The 19,992-nt window shown below is 34.2% G+C and overlaps 1 pseudogene; it reads left to right on the top strand.

Moving 5' to 3' along the window:
* The window catches only part of LOC109844306, a 7,334-nt pseudogene continuing 1,293 nt past the window's right edge, over nt 13,952-19,992 (top strand).

The raw sequence follows: 19,992 nt of genomic DNA, 5'->3' as shown, positions 1-19,992 counted from the left end.
GTAGTACTCATATTGTGTAGAAATGGAAAAAGATATTTATTCACTTTGGTACCCTAAAGTTTACCACTTTTATAAATTTGGTACACCTAATGTACTTTTAACAATTTAATACCTCAAATTTTCTTACCTATTCCATTTTGATACCATTTGTTGGAACATGTTCGTTATGTTCAGTGTATCATGTAAAACTACTTATAATACTTTAATTCAAACATAACTTAGAAAAAAAACAAACACAGTGTAATAAAAATTACACAATTTCCAAAAAAAAAAATCTAAAAACCAACATCCAACTTAGCATTTGTAACTTTGGCCTAGCGCTCTCATTTGAAGAGGATAGTTGATAATATTTGGTTATTTTATAATTTATTTCAGAATTGACTTATCGTTCTTTGCTTTTAGCATTTATAACTTTGGCCTAGCGCTCTCAATTGATGAGGATAGTTGATAATATTATTGTTGTTGGACTGCTGAGGATTGTTATACTTTCAAGTTAAGATAGTTGTTAATACACATTCATTATTTGCCTCATCCAATTGTCTGAATATCATCATCCTATATCATTGCATGACTTGATTCTGGTTGTAGCCTGAATAATACTTGTTTTCCATATTTATTTAGTAAAGTAATGTATATCATTGACGCATAAATGATGTGTTATTATGGCTTGTATATCATAGTTTGTTTTCTATTGTTGAGGATGCACCCACTGTACTATCGCCCAATTGATCCCTAAATGTAATTTCATCGTTAAAATATTGTGAATTTTTAGCTTCTGTCCATATGTTTGTTCCATTGTTTACATTCAATAAATTTTTACAACAACATTCCCTAAATAAAATGATCAAGTTAAAATAAATCTAAAAATTTTACCACGTGCATTGCTCGTGTAATCCTCCCAGATTGTATGTTATGGTCTACATGAGTGTTGTGAATTCATTTATTGCTCAATCCCTGATGGATTTTATTCATTGGACTTTAGAATATACGATTTGGTTATCTTGCCTTTGTAATATTACATGGTTATATGCCAAATACCTCTCACACGCCACCATCAACCTAACTTCTTTGAGGAATACATTTTGGCATTTATTGAGTCACGCTTTCAGGTGGTTGCTTAAGGTACTAAATTTATTTTGTAATTATAAAATGACGGTGTGTTGATTAACCTTAAGGACTTGGGTAGTCAATGAAACTAATGTACACAGTTTGATCAAATAAGCAGTTGAAGCCTTGAAGGGTTTATGTCTCTTTATTAGTGAAATGTTTTGTCTCGATTTTTATTTGAGCTAAAAATAGAGCAACTTTATCTTTTTAATCTTAAATTTTTACATTTCCATCTTAATGAGGATGACAACACAAGGAAGAGAGCTTTATGAAGATGTGTCCTATAGAGAATAATTCTCTTGTGTCTTGACTTTTCAGAGAGATATTTACTAATCTTGTTGGTACAATTAATTGCATATATTTTTTAGGGATGAAGCAGGTAGTACAATTCTCTCATGTCTTAACTTTTCAGAGAGATTTTTACTTATCTTGCTGGTATAATTGGTTGGTATATTTTTTAGGGATGAAATATACAAATATCTAAGGATATATTCATATTTGCATCTGATAGGATTGCTATGGATATTAAATATGGATATACTTTTTATAGTTTTGATAGGACAAAGATACAAAGACAAACATAAGTTCAATATCTAGATCCAAATTCTCATATTTGGATATACATATATAGGTCATATAATTGAAATCATTTGGGCATTAAATTGGTGGATTTACGACCAATTTTGGAGATCCACAATTATATTTACATATATCAAACACATTGAACTCTGATTCAAGAAATTTTCTTTTATTTAAATAGCTCTTATATAACATGGTTCATATATTTTCCAATATTATTAGTTAGACTTATTTTTCTCTCTTAAATATTTCTCTCCTATCCTCATATCCGATTTTGGAAGATATTGACTATGAACTTACACAAATCTTCTTATATTGACTATAAACTTACACAAATATTCTTTGTCAATTGAATCGGATTGGAGAAACGATACTGTAAATTATTCAGAATTTCACAAAAACTTATTCAATATTCCAAGCAAAGAATACACACTTGCACAAATCAACATGTTTCATCTTTCCTTCAAAACCTCCAACATAAGCTCATTCCACACATCAATGCGCTCATGTAAGCACCCATGCAAACAATCACTAATCTCCTAAATTTTTAAAAATTTGCACTTGAATATGCATAATAAATAATTATGATTGAATATTATGTGTTTAGTGGGTTAGCAACCTCAAAATAGCCAACTTTAACTTCTACATGCTATGGATAAAGTCATAAGGGATTTTGTTTGATATGCTATGACAGTTCTATAACACAGACTTGGAACACTGACATTGTTTTGTCTTATTCTTCATCATGTAAATATTTACATAATGATAAAATGATAGTCCCTAAAAATGTCAAAGTTTAGCTAGATGTATACTTTTTTTCTTTTTTTGTTGTTGTTATAAGTACATGATTCAAACCTCATAGTTTTGATAACATACTATAATTATTTGGCATGTAATACAGCAGAATGTTATACCTACAGAATTTTAGTATCACATGATTAATAGATACCAAATGAAAGATGGCCATAGTACTACCACTAGCATGCCATAGTAGTCGACAACAACTAAGTATGATAATGATTCAATAAACATACTCTTCACGTTAAACTTCATGTATATGCCTATAAAATAATCTTGATAGCCTTTTTCTAAAGTTTTTCGAATCCTATTCATATTTGCTAAAACCTCATAAACCTCAAGAATGCACAAAAGGTATGATAAAATACAGCTATTACCTAATGAAAGTAGTCGGGAGATTAAATTCCCAATGCACCACATTGCACCATTGGTTAAGCTTCAAAATTAGAAGCAGAGGAGATAAGAATAATTCAAAAGACTAATGTTATTAACTGATACAACACATATCTGAGATCATCATCTCTAAACTGGCACAAATTTTCTGTTCATGTATGGGCCTGCGATACCAGTAAGTATGAAGGAGCCATATAAAGTGATGAATTTGGCAAAGTAATTGGAGATCTTGATTCCTTTAAAGGAGATTCTGAATTTCACTCTAGCCTCTATTGAAATGCACCGTGGATTGCTAATCAATTGAAGCCCTTCAAATTCTTGAGAACTTATTACGTATTTATTCACAAATTCAGAATTTTAAGGTTGTTCATCGAAAAGTTTTTTTTCTCAATGGAGTTATTTTGACATGCTAAATTTTTCTATCAATATCTTAAAATTTATTTAACTCAAGTGTTACTGTTAGATCTCTTTTGGAATTTTTTTTGCTGATATTTTACATCCAAAAAGAAAGGGTAATGAATCATTATAGAAAGGAAAGCTTGTACACACGGTTTCATATAAATAAAAGGTGGCATTTTTTAAGAGGCATCTTCCCTCAATTAATTTGTTTGTTTTCTTAAACACATGAATTTAATAATATAAAAATATTTTATGATGCGGTTAAATAGTTAGATTGACTAACAAATTGGTTTAGAAAATTCTTCTAATTTTTTCCTTTTAGCATCATTTATTTGGAGTTCTATTTTTTTTCATACGTTCCTTTTATATTGGAGATACCTACTCTTATAATGCTTGTGTAGAAGTGGAAAGGGAGATCGAAATCGTCACATAAACTTCAGCGTTTTCACGAGAGTGATTACATGTATCCTGATCAAGGTCTTTGTCTTGGTGCCCTATTTAATATCGATGCAACAAATCTAAGTAGTGCCCCATGTATTAACTTATCTTTCTGTTTACTCTGCAATATGGCATTTGGCTGACAAATTTTATTGTCATTTTTAGTACAGGGACTTGACACTGGAAGAAGACTATGCATCTTTGTCTTTTGCCGGTCCATTGAAATGCTAGGTGATGTTTTTGAAGACACTGTACTAGAACATGGCGGAGAGGTAACTTGGGAAGCACATTATAATGTAGAGTTGTGTTTAAAACTGGTATTTTATTCTTGCTTTTAGTCATATTGTATAAAATTGTGTAGAGCATGCATGCGTCAATTCCTTTCTTGTCATTATAAAGAGGAATAAAACTATCAATTGTAAAATTATACTTTTATTTATATTTCTACTAAAAAGGTTTGGAACCGAGTTAAATGATCTTTCTACATACTAATTTTAACAATTTGATACCCCGTTTACGAGAAAATATTCATTTAGAAATAAGTGTAATAAACTGGTTTGATTTATATTCTTCTGTACATTGGAAAATGAAAATCTGAAAACTCTTGAAGGCAAATTAATGAATCAATCTTAGATGTGAAAACATAACTAAATCTTACTATATAATTATCCTTTTAATAGTGATATAAGATTTGTGAAAAAGTAGTAGTGCTCCTTCTGGGTCTTCACTAGGCTATCATATGTTTGTTTAACTCCAAATTAACTTAAAAAGATTCAATGAATAAATTAGAGTGAAATGCTAAACTAAATCATTAATTTTAGCCAAATCTAAAAATTCATACCACGTGCGTTGCATGTGCAATTCACCTAGTAGCTTTAAACTCATTGTAATTTCCTTGAACGAAAGAAACTAAGAATTGTTTTGTTCAGAATTTTATGCAATGAAGGAGAGGTGGGTTAAGACAAAAACACATAATATCAATGTTTATAAAGTCATGCTTCAAATAACAAGAGACTTGGTTCAACTTACTATGTACTCTTTTAATAGGGAGCCAACAGACTTGACCAAGCTACCTACATATAAAGCATTAAACGAATATTTCGCCATCATAACTTTTTTAATAAAAATTAGGACTTACTAAGAATCGTGAATAATTTAATGGTTTTAGTTCAAAGGGCATAAGAATGTTATCAGTTATTTTTAAAATTTATTTAGAGCACAAACATATGGAATTTAAAAAGTGATCTTAGTATAGAGATTTAAGAATAAAGAGTGGTTCGAGATATAATAATCTGAGCTCGCCAAGCTCCGTGAGCTGGTATAGTTGACGCGGATGCACCATCTCCCTATAATAATATTTTAATCACGAAATCTTATCATTGAGATTAAAAAATTATTTCAAACCTAATTAAGAATATTTAATTCGGTAGAAAAAGAACGGACAAATTTTCAAAACCAACCCATTTGATAAACTATTCCCAAAAAAAGACCAATTTCAGTTTTATTTGCAAAAACCGACCCGGTTTCAGCCTCAACGCTGAAACCAGGTCGGTTTTTGAAAAAAAGTTTCCGAAACTTCACGGGAGTTGAACTCCCGTGAAGTTTTGTTATGAGAAAAAACTTCACGGGAGTTGAACTCCCGTGAAGTTTCGTAAAGTTTTTTAGAAAAACCGACCTGGTTTCAGCGACAGTGCTGAAACCAGGTCGGTTTCTCTAAATAAATCTGAAACGGGTTGTTTTTTGCAATTAGTTTATCAAATGGGTTGGTTTTGAAAATTTGTCCCAAAAAAACTGACCAAAGCTCCGCTTTGTTTCGATTCCACGTGTCAACTTCTCTCACAACTAGTGACAACCTCTCAACAACTTCGGGTCCAAATCCAATACCAGCAAACATCCAAACCCAAACCCGAACACATATAGCATTTTACTTCTTCGGGCTAGAAATTTCAATTACATCGCATTAATACATGCAAAGTAATTAATGTCATTTTCATATCTTAAGAATTAGTCCACATAGAAGTCCAAGACGTTTTGATAAAAAAAAAACAATACAACATAAGATTTCGACAATATTTATCTCATTATCTTGTTTATTTTTGAAAATGATAAAAGTAAGATATTTTTTTGAAATTCTATCTATATCTAGTATCTAAGAAATTCTGCCCCGAAATTTCCACCACAATCTTCCACCATCTGGCCTTTTATGTCCATGAACTAATTAGTCCCTACCTTTAAACTTACTCACAGGTAATATTTAGGGACTATTTGATTGAGTTTTAAGTGGCATGGCAATCTCACTTAAAAAACAATTAATGTTATTCCCATATTTAGTTTGCTATAGTTACATTTGGAAGTAGAATTTGACATATTACAAGTGGTGTTCTCTGTTGTTGGGCATACTTATTCCGTATACATGGTTGTGATGTAGTCTGGAAGCGTAAAATTATTAATGCTGTTTTTTAGATTGAAATAACTACAACTGGAACTTGTGAGCGAAAACAGACGTATTATTACAAGCGGTACTCTTCGTTGTTGAGTATACTTGTTTTGTTCAGGAGGTTGTGCAACCTGGAAGCGTACATGTTCAGAGCTCGGTGTCACGTCGTTTTCCTATCTTTTGAAAGAGATTGTACTCTATTTCCTAAAAAACATAAATGGTGTAATCTTTTCCTTTTAAAAAAGCGGTGATACAGTTGGACAAGTTGGCACTATTTACCATCTTTTATGTTACAAATCATGAATAAACAGACCATCTTCTTTTATCATGTAAAATAACATTAGCGTAATTTATTTATTAACCTCCGAAAAATTCTAGGCTACACTATCTTTATTTATTGAGAGAAAGTGTCAAGCGGACCGATCTGGTAGACATGTGATTTTCTAAGATATGAGAATACTTAAACGTAAAATGGAGAGATTTCATAATCAAACATTAATAACTAGTTTAAAAAATAAGTGATGAAATTTCAATAAACATTTAAGGTTATTATCTTAACAAATTTGAATTTTTGTTAGATGTTTGTGAAACCCCATCCTTATCCACTACCCAAAAGAATCCGACCCAGTTCCGCCTAAAATTGGATCCGATTCTAAAATGTGGCAGCCCGTAAGTTACCGGCACGTGTCCAGTTTTATCCACATCCTAATCCTTCTCTTTATAATCACCCCCCGGTAAAAATCTCCCTCCTCCTCTCTTTCCTTAATTAAACACAAAAGAAAAAGAAAAAAGAAAAATTCTTGATCTAGGGTTTGAAAGAAGTTTACAATTTTCTTGGCTTTTGGCCGGCAATAACCCCCCCTTCTCTCTTGATGAGAGCTCGATCGCTCGAATTAGGCTGATAAATTGTACATTTTTCTTTGTGTTTTCATCGGCAATGAGAGAGATCTACAGCGAGTTCGCCGCCTTCATGAAGAAGTCAGCGGTGGTCGAAACCCTAGTCGACCTCCTCTGCGCGGTGCCGATCTGGATCAATGATTTGATGGACGGCCAAAAACTTAAATCAACAGCACACGATCTTGATCAATGATTTGATCCGGATCATCCAAACGATAGAATTAAAAAATAAACAGAAACAAAACATGAGCTTTTGTTGTTCATCCGTGAAATAGATCTTAATTAAACAAATCGATATCAAAAGAACCTTTATTTCTTAATTTTAAATCCCTAAGAATTAACCACGGTGGCTCTGATACCACTTGTTGGTATTAAGATCTTAACCAATCTAAAACATACAATATATATAACCGTGATTGATTCAAAGAGATTAATTATAACAAGAGTGGAAGCAATACCTGAATCCATAAAGATTTGCCCAGATCTGAATTAGGGTTTGATCTTCTAATCTCGAGGGTATCTCCTTTAGTTTCTCTTTAGATGAGGATTAAGAGAATTAGAGAACGTTAAAGTCAGATTAGGGATCATAACCCTTTATTTATAGATATTACAATTTTCTAATTTAGCCCTCATAAAATTAGAATTGCAGTCTCGTATCCACACAATTAACCCATGATTAAATTAAATACCCACTGACCCAAATTAACTAATTGATCACTTTATGCGTGTCAACCTTAAAGATAGCAGCAAAACACTGATGTAACATAAGTGTCTACAAATAGATTTAATTAGATTTAAATCCAACATCCAAGTGTACATATTATCTCCATTTTACATATTATCTCCATTTATTGTACGAAAACTTTTAATCCAACTTTAAGAATTAGTCCACACAGAAGTCCAAGACGTTTTGATAAAAAAGATACAACATAAGATTTCGACAATGTTTATCTCATTGTCTTATTTATTTTTGAAAATGATAAAAATATGATATTTTTTGAAATTCTATCTTTATCTAGTATCTAAGAAATTCTACCCCGCAAAATAAGAGATCTTAAAATAACCCTAAGACTAAGACTCGAAATTTCCACCATAATCTTCCACATCTGGCCTATTATGTCCATGAACTAATTAGTCCTTGGTAATATTTAGGGACTATTTGATTGAGCTTTAAGTGGCGTGACAATCTCACTTACAAAACAATTAATGTTATTCCCATATTTAGATTGCTATAGTTACATTTGGAAGTAGAGATTGACATATTACAAGCTGTGTTCTCTGTTGTTAGGCGTACTAATTCCGTATACAGGGTTGTGATGTAGTCTGGAAGCGAAAAATTATTAATGTTGTTTTTTAGATTGAAATAACTACAACCGAAACTTGTGAGCAAAAACGGACATATTACAAGCGGTACTTTTTGTCGTTGAGTATACTTGTTTTGTTCAGGAGGTTGTACAACCTGGAAGCGTACAGGTTCAGAGCTCGGTACCACGTCGTTTTCCTATCTTTTGAAAGAGATTGTACTCTATTTCCTAAAAAAACATAAATGACGTAATCTTTTCCTTTTAAAAAAAGCGGTGATACGGTTGGACCAACATTAGCACTATTTTACCATCTTTTATGCTACAAATCATGAATAAAAAGACTGTCTTCTTTTTATCATATAAAACAACATTCGCGTAATTTATTCATTAACCCCCGAAAAATTCTAGCTTACACTATCTTTATTTATTGAGAAAATATCAAGTGGACCGATCTAGTGGACATGTGATTTTCTAAGATATGAGAATACTTAAACGTAAAATGGAGAGATTTCATAATCAAACATTAACAACTAGTTTAAAAAATGGAAAAATTGCTTCAAGGCCCCAAAATTAAAAAAAACAATGTGCAACAGCCCCCTGTACTTTTTCTAATATGTTTTGGCCCCAATTACACTTCCCAAGATGTGTTCAGCCCTATTTACACTTCCCAAGAAAAAAAATCTCATAAAACCCCAAATTACTCCTCTTCTTCTCCTCCTCCTCCTTCTCTGTCTGTCCTTTTTTCCATGGAGACAACAACCCCCTTCTCTCCTCTTTGGTAGCAAGGGTCTTCTAGGGTAGGGGGAAGGTGATGGGGATAAAAGGAGGGAAGACAAGGCGGTGTTGAAACCGACGACGGCGGCGGCGGCGGAGACCCTGTTTACACTTCGCCAACTTCCTCGACTTCGACCTCTACGTCCTCGAACTCACCGTCGTCCACTCCAACTCCCACCTCCGCAAGCTCCTCATCTCTACCTCCCCCAAATCCGTCGTCATCGTCGATGACGCCGACTGCTCCCTCGACCTCTCTAACCATAAGAAACCCCTCCAGCCCGAAACCGACGGTGGCGACAGCGACTCGCCTGACCCCACGAGCAAATTTCTTGCTGTGACAATAAGGACAGATAAAGATGACACCATGTCAACTTCTTATAAGGGAGACTTGTTTTTTTGCTTTAATGCTGATGATTTTCCTGAGATTGCTATCTTACCTCCACTTCTAGAAGGAAATGAATGGTTCTGTTTAGTTGATACTTCTCTTCCATTTCCAGGGTTCTTTTCTAGATTGTCTTCACTGAGGCTCGTTCGGGTTATGAACTGAAGCCTCACAGTTGCGCTTTGTTTGAAGTTAAAAAGAGTGCCAGCTGAGTTGACATTAATCTTATGTCTGCTACTTAATTTTTGTTTATGTTGTCAGGAATAAGATGAAGTAAATGTTCATCTGAAGTGTGCAAATAAAGTACATATATTTATTTATATTTTGTGCATAATTTTGATTCTTATTTGAATACATGTAGTGTGACTGGGAATAAGCTTATATTTTCATCAGGTATGTTGCATTATCTTCAAGAGAGCTTTCGGTAGAGGGCTTATATCGGTTAAAAGCTTTACACTTTGTCTGATAGTTATTTGAAGTTGTATCTTTATCTGCAAGGATAAATGTTTTCTCCCAGATTCCATAGAACAAATTGTTTCAAAATGCTACACGTGTTAGGAGATTTGGTTCTTATTGGCATTTTCTCTTGATGAAGATTGGTACCAAGGTCAAGAGCGGGATTCATGCATAATTGTTAATGGATTGCAAAAATTGTTGTTCAGTCAAGGCTCATTATTCTGATGTATATCCCACAGTCATAGCTACAAACAACAAAACATAAATACATATTACAGGTCAGTTTTGAATGTTGTTATACAAAATTAAGATATTAAGGAAGAAACAAAACATAAATACATATTACAGGTCAGTTTTGAATGTTGTTATACAAAATTAAGATATTAAGGAAGATCGGTCTTTAACATGTGAACATGGTTCAAGTTCATATAGTTAATATTTTAACCATAATATTTAGCATGTTAACTGTTGTAGTTAGCATGTTAACTCTTGTGTTTAACATGTTAACTCTTGTGGATAACATGTTAACTCTTATGGATAACATGTTAACTTTTGTGGATAACATGTCAACTCTTGTGGATAACATGTTAACTCTTGTGGCTATATGTTAACTCTTGTCGATAACATGTTAACTTTTGTGGATAACATATCAACTCTTATGGATAACATGTTAACTCTTGTGGCTATATGTTAACTCTTGTTATAATTAACATGTTAAATGAGAACTATATTAACATGTATATGGCCCGAAATAACAGTTATCGGATAATGGATCACAAATAACAATTAACGGATAATGGATTATAGTTAACAGTTTATTGAATATAATTATTAATTTACCAATTAAAGTTAACTGTTATTTCAGTTAACGGATAATGGATCAATTTACCAATTAAAGTTAACTGTTATTTCAGTTAACTTTAATTGGTAAATTGATAATTATATTCAGTAAACTGTTAACTATAATCCATTATCCATTAATTGTTATTTGTAATCAATTATCTGTTAATTGTTATTTCGGGTCATATACACGTTAATATAGTTCTCATTTAACATGTTAACTATAATACGTGACATGTTAACCTTAATTGGTAAATTGATAACTATATTCAGTAAACTGTTAACTATAATCCATTATATGTTAACTATTATTTATAATTTATTAACTATTAATCATTATTTGTTAACTGTTATTTATAAACTGTTAACTATAATGAATTATCTGTTAACTGTTACTCATAAACTGTCTGTTAACTATAATTCATGTTTGCCACAAGAGTTAACATGTTATCCACAATAGTTAACATGTTCGCCACAAGAGTTAACATGTTAGCCACAAGAGTTAACATGTTATCCACAAGAGTTGTTCGCCACAAGAGTTAACATGTTAGCCACAAGAGTTAACATGTTATCCACAAGAGTTAACATGTTAGTCATAAGAGTTAACAAATTAGCCACAAGAGTTAACATGTTATCCACAAGAGTTAACATGTTAGCTTTCATGTTTTAGATTTTAACCCTCCGTAACTTATTGCTTTTTAAGGTATGTCGATGTCATCGTTAGTGATAACAGCATAATTATATACCCGGAACTACTGTATTTGTTCCGCGGGGGAAGACTCGATGACAAAGTAAAAGAGGGCATCTTAGATAGATTACGGTAATGGTTACAGTTGCAAGAGAACGCTACCTTAAACAAGCAGTATGAGATTGCATCTACATATTTCTGCGTAAGACCAATCCTCATATAATTAGTTAATATCTAAGCTCTTATAGTTAACATGTTAACCATAATAGTTAACATATTAAAAACAACCGTTAACCATAATAGTGAACATGTTATCCACAAGAGTTAATATGTTATCCACAAGAGTTAACATGTTATCCACAAGAGTTAACATATAGCCACAAGAGTTAACATATAGCCACAAGTATCCACAAGAGTTAACATATAGCCACAAGAGTTAACATGTTATCCACAAGAGTTAACATGTTAAACACAAGAGTTAACATGCTAACCACAACAGTTAACATGCTAAATATTATGGTTAAAATATTAACTATATGAACTTGAACCATGTTCACATGTTAAAGACCGTTCTTCCTTAATATCTTAATTTTGTATAACAACATTCAAAATTGACCTGTAATATGTATTTATGTTTTGTTATTTGTAGCTATGACTGTGGGATATACGTTTACATGTAATGGGTAAAACTTAACAACTAATTAACAAAACTTAACATTTAAAATGAAAAAGTTAACACTTACTCTACTATACTTAACATGGAATATGTAAACGTTAACAGCTAATTTGCTATAGTTCACTTGTATTAGGTAAAACTTAACATTTATACATCCATTATTTTAAATGAATATTTTTGTATGTAGGTTTTTATTCCTCAATTATCAACCATCATGTACAAACTGCATATATTTTTCAAGCCAACAAAAATTGCCTATGTATATAAACTACATATAGTTTGTACATTATGTGTATAATAAACTACACGACAAATAACACCACTTACTAACAACAATGACCACAATACATTCCCAAAATCCTACCATGCAATTTGCAATATCAATAACAATCAAACTGCATAGAGAACAACATCAAACTCCACCCCAAAAAAAACCCAAAAATTTAAAAAAAAATTCAACCCCAAAAAAACCCCAAATGAATAGACTTTGGACTTTACACCAAACGGTCGTTCATTTTAAAGCTTTAATACTACACCACCAAGCCTTTCTCTTTCAGTGTACACAAACAAACCATGATATGATACGAAAACCCAAAGTAAAGAAAGAAAATAAACAAATAAAACATTGCATTCTATCTAATTTTCTTTCTCGTTCCCTAAACTTTTCATGCCCCCCTCTCTCTCTAAAAATCAAAATCAAAATCTCTCAGATGGAGGAGAAATCCCGATTCTTGGCCGACAATCTCTTCAAGAACTCGCAGGTCGTGATCATCGTCATTACCAACAGCGACATCGAGGCCCATCTCGGCCCGAACCCTCGGTAACAAGCGAAGTGACTAAAGTAATATCCGATGCCGCCCCAGATCCAAGCGATGGGAGACGGAGTAGGACGCCCACCAAACGGCGTTAGATGGAGACGGAGTAGGATGCCCACCAAACGCCAGCGACCCGTCGTCGCCGCCAAGGAGGACCTCGAGGCGAGCGCGCTGCTGGCAAGCACCACAATTTTTTTTGATGTTTGGGGATTGAGGGGGCTGGGGTTGGAGGGGAGATGATTGAAGAAGAAATGTGGAGGGGTAAAGTTGGGATCTTGGGTTAAAAAAATATAAAAATAGGATAATTATGAGCTGGAGGGGCTGGGACATAATTTTAACAAAAGTTGGGGGCTGCAGCACATCAGAAATAGTATGAGGGGCTGGGGCATATCACATTTTGGATTTTGGGGCCTTGAAGCAATTTTTCCTTAAAAAACAAGTGATGGAATTTCAATAAACATTTAAGGTTGTTATCTTAACAAATTTGAATTTTTGTTAGATGTTTGTGAAACCCCATCCTTATCCACTACCCAAAAGAATCCGACCCGGCTCCCGCCTAAAATCGGATCCGATCCTAAAACGCGGCAGCCCGTAAGTCACCGGCACGTGTCCAATTTTATCCACATCCTAATCCTTCTCTTTATAATCACCCCCCGGTAAGAATCTCCCTCCTCCTCTCTTTCCTTAATTGAACACGCACAGAAAAAAGAAAAAAAGAAAAAAAAAGAACAATTCTTGATTTAGGGTTTGAAAAAAGTTTACAATTTTCTTGCCTTTTGGCCTGCAACAACCCCCCCTCCTCTCTTGATGAGAGCTCGATCGCTCGAATTAGGCTGATAAATTGTACATTTTTCTTTGTGTTTTCGTCGGCAATGGGAGAGATCTACAGCGAGTTCGCCGCATTCATGAAGAAGCCGGCGGTGGTCGAAACCCTAGTCGACCTCCTCCTCGACGAAACCCTCGTCGACCTCCTCCTCTGCGCGGTCCCGATCTGGGTAGCCGTCATGATCGGGCTCGTGATAGGGTGGTCGTGGCGGCCGAGGTGGACCGGGCTCGTGTTCCTAGGGTTGAGGAGCAGGTTGAGGTTCGTCTGGACGGCGCCGCCGGGGTTTGGCGCGAGGAGGCTGTGGTTCGCGTTCACGGCGTTGTCGACGTTCTCGGTTTGTAGGAGGCTGTGGTCGAATTGAGACGGCGGAGGCGGCGGGGGAGGAGGCTGCTGCTGCGGGGGTTGGGGTGAGGGGGTCGAGCTCGGTCGGCGAGATTATGGAGAGTTTGAGGTCAGTTCTCATGGTCTTCGTGATTTTTTCTTATTTTTGAATGTTAGATTTTGTGGGGTTTGGACTTTTGCTTGATTTCCTCTTTTATGTAATGCGAGACAAGAATGCGTTAATAACTATGAATACGGATTTTGATTTTTTTTTTCCGCCCAGATTTTCGCTATGTTGATTCTAGTCTTTAGATATGTCAATTTCAATGGGAGAAAGATCCGGGGTTGATTTTGATTCTTGTATAGATGGTGAAGCATTAGGTTTTTTTTATTTTCCCCCCAAATCTTTGAGGCGTTAGATTTGTGTGTGCTGTTTGTAAAATAAGAGACAGAATGCGTTGATAACTATGAACCTGGAACGTCAAAGTTTCCATTTTTTTATGTCAATACTAGTCTCTAGAAATGTCAATTTCAATGAAAACTAAATCAGTGGTTGTCATGAAAATCTAGTGATATTGATTCATATGGCTGTGAAACATTCTAATTCTTTAGTGATTTTGTTTGTTTGTTTGTTTGTTTGTTTCTTTTTCTTTTTCTTTTTTTCGGATTAAGCAAATATTGATGAAAAAAGAATCGGGGGGTTGTTAGAAAATGTCGTCATTTTGATTCGTATACAGTTTGTGAATTATTCATGTAATTTCATTTAGCTTTGATGTCAGTAGGAAAATCATAGAGTTTAGCTCATTGATAAACTAGACTGTCTTTTTGTTATTTCAGATCTTGTACTGACAAAATTGTTTCGTAAAGGCTGTTCCGATGGAGCTGAACACTCCATTAACGTTAGGGATTAATGTAACGGAAATGAATTGGTGAGTTTGGATAAGGGACACTAGCTTTTGGTTCCATGTTTATTTACTAGAAAGAAAAACCCTAATCAGCAGCCGATTGCACCAGTCACTTGTCCCTTCCCTTTGCTGCAAATAAATGTCATTCTTTTATGTATCTGAGTCCTCCTGTGTACTGTGGTCAGTGATTGAAGAAGGTTTATGAAAAAGGTTCAATAGCTCATCGTAGAGATAGAGCTTTTTCAGATGTTTGGCACCACCTGGATTGGCTTTTTCTGATCCGATTAGAGCTCCAACCTCTAATCTGGAGAATGGCTAAGCTTCCTTTCGTATCAAGCATCAAACAACAAGCATGTATGTGAATTAATGTTATAGGTTTTCTTGTAAACTTGTTATCGTGAGGGTGGGAACTTCACACTTGTTTTACCCCCATTATCAAATAGTTGATATATCAATTTGACTATGCTAGATTAATGAAACAAAACTTCTCCCTTTCCTTAACAACAAATATTCATATCTGTCAGATCTTTAATTGATGGTGGCCAATAATAAAGCATGGTTTGTGGAATTCCACTTGAAATGTTTGTCCTTTTGATACTGTGGCATCACTTTTTGATCTTTCATCTGCAGAAATTTGTTGCTGGATGATACATTGATACTGATTAAATTGGTCCACCTAATTTGTTCCTCACCTTTGAAATCTAATATTTCTTGGCAATAGAACGAAGATTGCTTTCGTACCCTTGTTATTTCACAAGCAATGATAATCTATGTCATTTTTTGACATTTGTGAATGCCTTAAAACTATGCAAGCCTGCAAGGGTAACTAACCATCTGTTGGCCTTCTTCTCAATACAAGCCTGCAAGGGTAACTAACCATCTGTTGGCCTTCTTCTCAATACAACCTATCCTTGTCAATTTTGTCATGCTTAAAATATCAGAATGCACTAGCTGACAAATTAACCATATAAACGGTTGGTTGATTTTTTTTCTTTTTTTGTTGGGGGTGGGGTGGGGGAAATAGAATTGGCGCAAGAGCTTCCAATTATACGGAAGGAAATTCATATTCAATTAATTTTTAGTCTACACTAACCTCATTTGGTTTGAGAGGGTCATCAATCCTTAATGCATTTGTCCAACCATTTTAAATGTCTGCTTGGCTTAGTCCAACATATCTTTAAAGAGAAGTATTGACTATTGAGCAGAGGTACTATAGGTTCTACACGTGTGATGACTTTTTAGTGGGCGTTGTTAGGAGTTTGTAATGTTGAATTTGTCACCCATATGATTCAATATGTCTTATAATTTGATGACCGATACTGCTTCTTTTCATTATTTATTACTTTCATGACAATTGAAGTTGGCTAGACTGCTAGAGGCTATAGATAAAAAAACGTTGTTGGTTTTCTTGTTGTCATTTATGTTTATTTGTTCCTCTTTGGAGTTTGCTAGTCATTAGACTGCTAAAGACAGTTGAAGTTAGGTAGATTGCTAGAGACTATAGATAAGGTTCAGTTGTTGAGTTTTCTTATTGTAGCTTATGTTTGATTTGCTTCCTCTTTGAATTTTTAGGGTTGTACAACATAGTCAAATCCATTTAATGAGATATGGGGAAGACTTAAAATTGATGTTGATAATTGTTTTATGAGTCCTGCCAACTATAAATGACTGTGTCTGCCTGCTGGGGACCATTTCACCTGGTACATAATCTGTTATTCATGAAAAATCGTATTTTTTTATAAAGGCCATTTATGAGAATCTCAGCGTACTATTTTTCGTGCAAGAAAATGAACTAAATTGTACCCTACGTCACAAGCTTCGGTTTCTTGTTTGTGGAAGTGAAATAATTTTTTCACAAACTTTTCGGATTTGGCAGTGGATTACCTGAAGGTGAGAAAGATATTGTCACAGAAAAAGACATGGAACATTTGTTACATCTTTTGGATGGAAAGGCTGGAGAGCTTGCTTGGCAAAATCAGATGGAAAAAATTACATCAAACATGACCTACCAAGCTTGGCGGCTTGAACCTGAGGTGATTGTCCATTCTCTCCATTGGGTATCAGTTTAGAAGCCTATGAGTTGTGCTTTTGCTTCAAATTTACATGAATTAGAATAAGATGTTTCATGTTACTCCATCATGAGCCATTTTGCATGTTTATATGGTTTCACTTTTCTTTTTAATCTTTCTCTTCCTGTTTCTGTTGCATCCGTTCGTTTCATCAGTCTATTTATAACTTATTTTTTAGCTATTAGTTCTTCAACTGAATTTATTTTGCATCTCAGCTCTTGATAGGCTAATTTAGAAACTTGCATTAATCTTTGCTGGATCTGGATGTTTTCCCTAGTCTCAAATGTTTGTATAAGGCTTCATACAAATTATGACATCTATTTCAGCATGTTAGCTTTTGATTTTGTTCCTGTTTTACAGTCGGGTCCAATAATTTACCGAAGTAGAACTGTTTTTGAGGATGCAACTCCGGAATTGGTTAGAGATTTCTTCTGGGATGATGAATTCCGCTGTAAATGGGATAACATGCTTGCATACTACAAAATTTTGGAGGAGTTCCCTCAGAATGGAACCATGATTGTTCACTGGATAAAAAAGGTTCGCAACAAATAACAAGGATTAAGTCAGTGAGTGATTATCTTTAAAATATCTTAATATTTCTTGACATCGCCTTTGTCATTTGTTATTTTTTCAGTTTCCATTCTTCTGTAGTGATCGGGAATATATAATTGGGCGACGGATATGGGAGTCAGGAAAGACCTATTATTGCGTGACAAAGGTATCAACTGTCACCTTTTACATTTATTCGGCCATGTTTTTTCCTGTTACTTTATTATTTTGTTTGCTTCTGTCTGAACCTTGTCCCTAGACTTCTGTATGCATATACATGAAACTTTGGTAAAGCATTTCTTAACATGATTGTGCATCCTCATGTATTTCTGCAAGTCCTATCACTTCATTGTTTATTGTAATAATAAACCGACAGTCACCCGAGATACGAACCAAATAAAATTTATGAAACCTTTGTAATTTTGTAAGACTAATTAGTGAGAGACATAGTCACACAGTTGTTCATGTTAGCACAAAGTCATACACCATTTTTTGTCTTGTCATGTTTCTTGGGCACATGACATAGGCATCTAACCTGAGTGTCTGACATTGAAATCTTCCAAAATCTGACATGAGGACATTCCATAGTTTTTGAAAACACATGTGGACATACATGTTTGTGTTTGCATAAGTACACATAATTACACAAATACAATACATGAAACATGCACATTAATACAAGCATGCACACATACATACACATATGTGTATGTGTCGCGCGCGCGCAGATAAAATGCTGGACACATTTTAATAATTAAGAACTTTATTCAGTAGAGGTCAGGACTAGTATTCATACAAAAATTACACGTTTGTACCAGAGAGATGATATCATCATAATTATTTTACGAGTTGAAGCGTCATCAAAATCTCAGTAAGTGTCCTTAAGAAAAGTATCAGCAAGTCAAAAAATCCTAAAATTCAATTTACTGATTAAAAGTTTTCAAAAAAATGCAGGTTAAAACTAGTTTTGTGCATGTTTGTCATTTCTTCAAGATATTTAACATATTTTGTTAAATGCAAATTTTGAAGGCATGGGAGCCTTGAAAATACAAACATATGTGATCTACTTTTGATAAAATCTGATATCCTTGGAAGAGTATAAAATGATTTTTAGAAATCACTGCCCTGACATGTGGCAGCATGTCTTTACTCCTATGCTTTTGTTGTCTGGTAGAATGATATGGTTCTTACAGGAAAAGTCACCTATCCTAGTAGAATGATACGGGTTTTGTACTGAATATTATTATTTTTCTCGTTCTGTATTTTACTTAAAAACATCTCCTTGTAGATTGGTTCATTTAGGAAACATTGATGGTGTTCGGGAGGGCTTATGTTTTTTAAGCCCAATTTTATAAAATCTGTATGGGTAGTAAAGTCATTTACTTGGTCAAACCTTCCTTGTTTAGATGAGCTTATATGTTAGTTTTTCATAAGTTGGGGAAGCCCAACTTTTTGAAAATGGGCTTAAAAGCTAGCTTATTTAGGATGTCATCAAATATGTAGATATGGAAAAGCTAGCTTAGAAGCTAGTTTGACACCCCCAACACCCCGCCACCCCCCCCACCCCACCAAAAAAAAAAAAAAAAATTATGGTTCATACACTGACGCAGTGTTAGTGTGTCATACATGGTGTGAATAGCAATTGTCTGAACAGACATGAAGGCACCACTATATATATATACTCAACTCACAATTATATATTGTATATTAAAAGAACCTAAAACGATGTAGAGAACTACGAGCTTTGTGAAAGTGGGAATTGAATAATGGTTTCAATTCCAGGTGTATATCCAGGTGGATCGGACATATAAGCTTTGATTGGTGTGTCCTACATATCCTAAATGAAAGGGAAAAATATCTGATGTTTTTTATACCCAAGTCACTTTATCTTATTTTAAGATTGTGATGGTCTGACCCTAAATCATAAATTTGCCTAGACAATATATTTCAATATTTATCGAATGTGGAATCCTTGTTAGTGGCCAGATGATTGTGGATAATATTGTTCTATATTTCTGCCTTGCTTGATAACTTGATACCTGATGCTTTTATCTTGCAATGTGGAAATAATACAACGGTGCTTAAAAGAGAAATTTGGGATCACATACTTCTCTACACATAAGCAAATATAGTAGTTTTTAATTTGCATTATTGACTATATTCTTATAAAGGTTGATTTTGCTATCTACAGGGGGTACCTTATCCTTCAATACCCATGAATGAAAAGCCGAGACGTGTGGAACCGTATTTCTCTAGCTGGTGTATTAGAGCTGGTACGCTATCTGTTTTCTAATAGATATTTCATTCAATTCTTCACCGCCCAATAAAATTTCTGCGTC

The sequence above is a fragment of the Asparagus officinalis genome, chromosome 6, assembly GCF_001876935.1.
Source record: "Asparagus officinalis chromosome 6, Aspof.V1, whole genome shotgun sequence".
Taxonomy (NCBI): domain Eukaryota; kingdom Viridiplantae; phylum Streptophyta; class Magnoliopsida; order Asparagales; family Asparagaceae; genus Asparagus; species Asparagus officinalis.
This window is presented reverse-complemented; position numbering and strand designations above follow the sequence as displayed.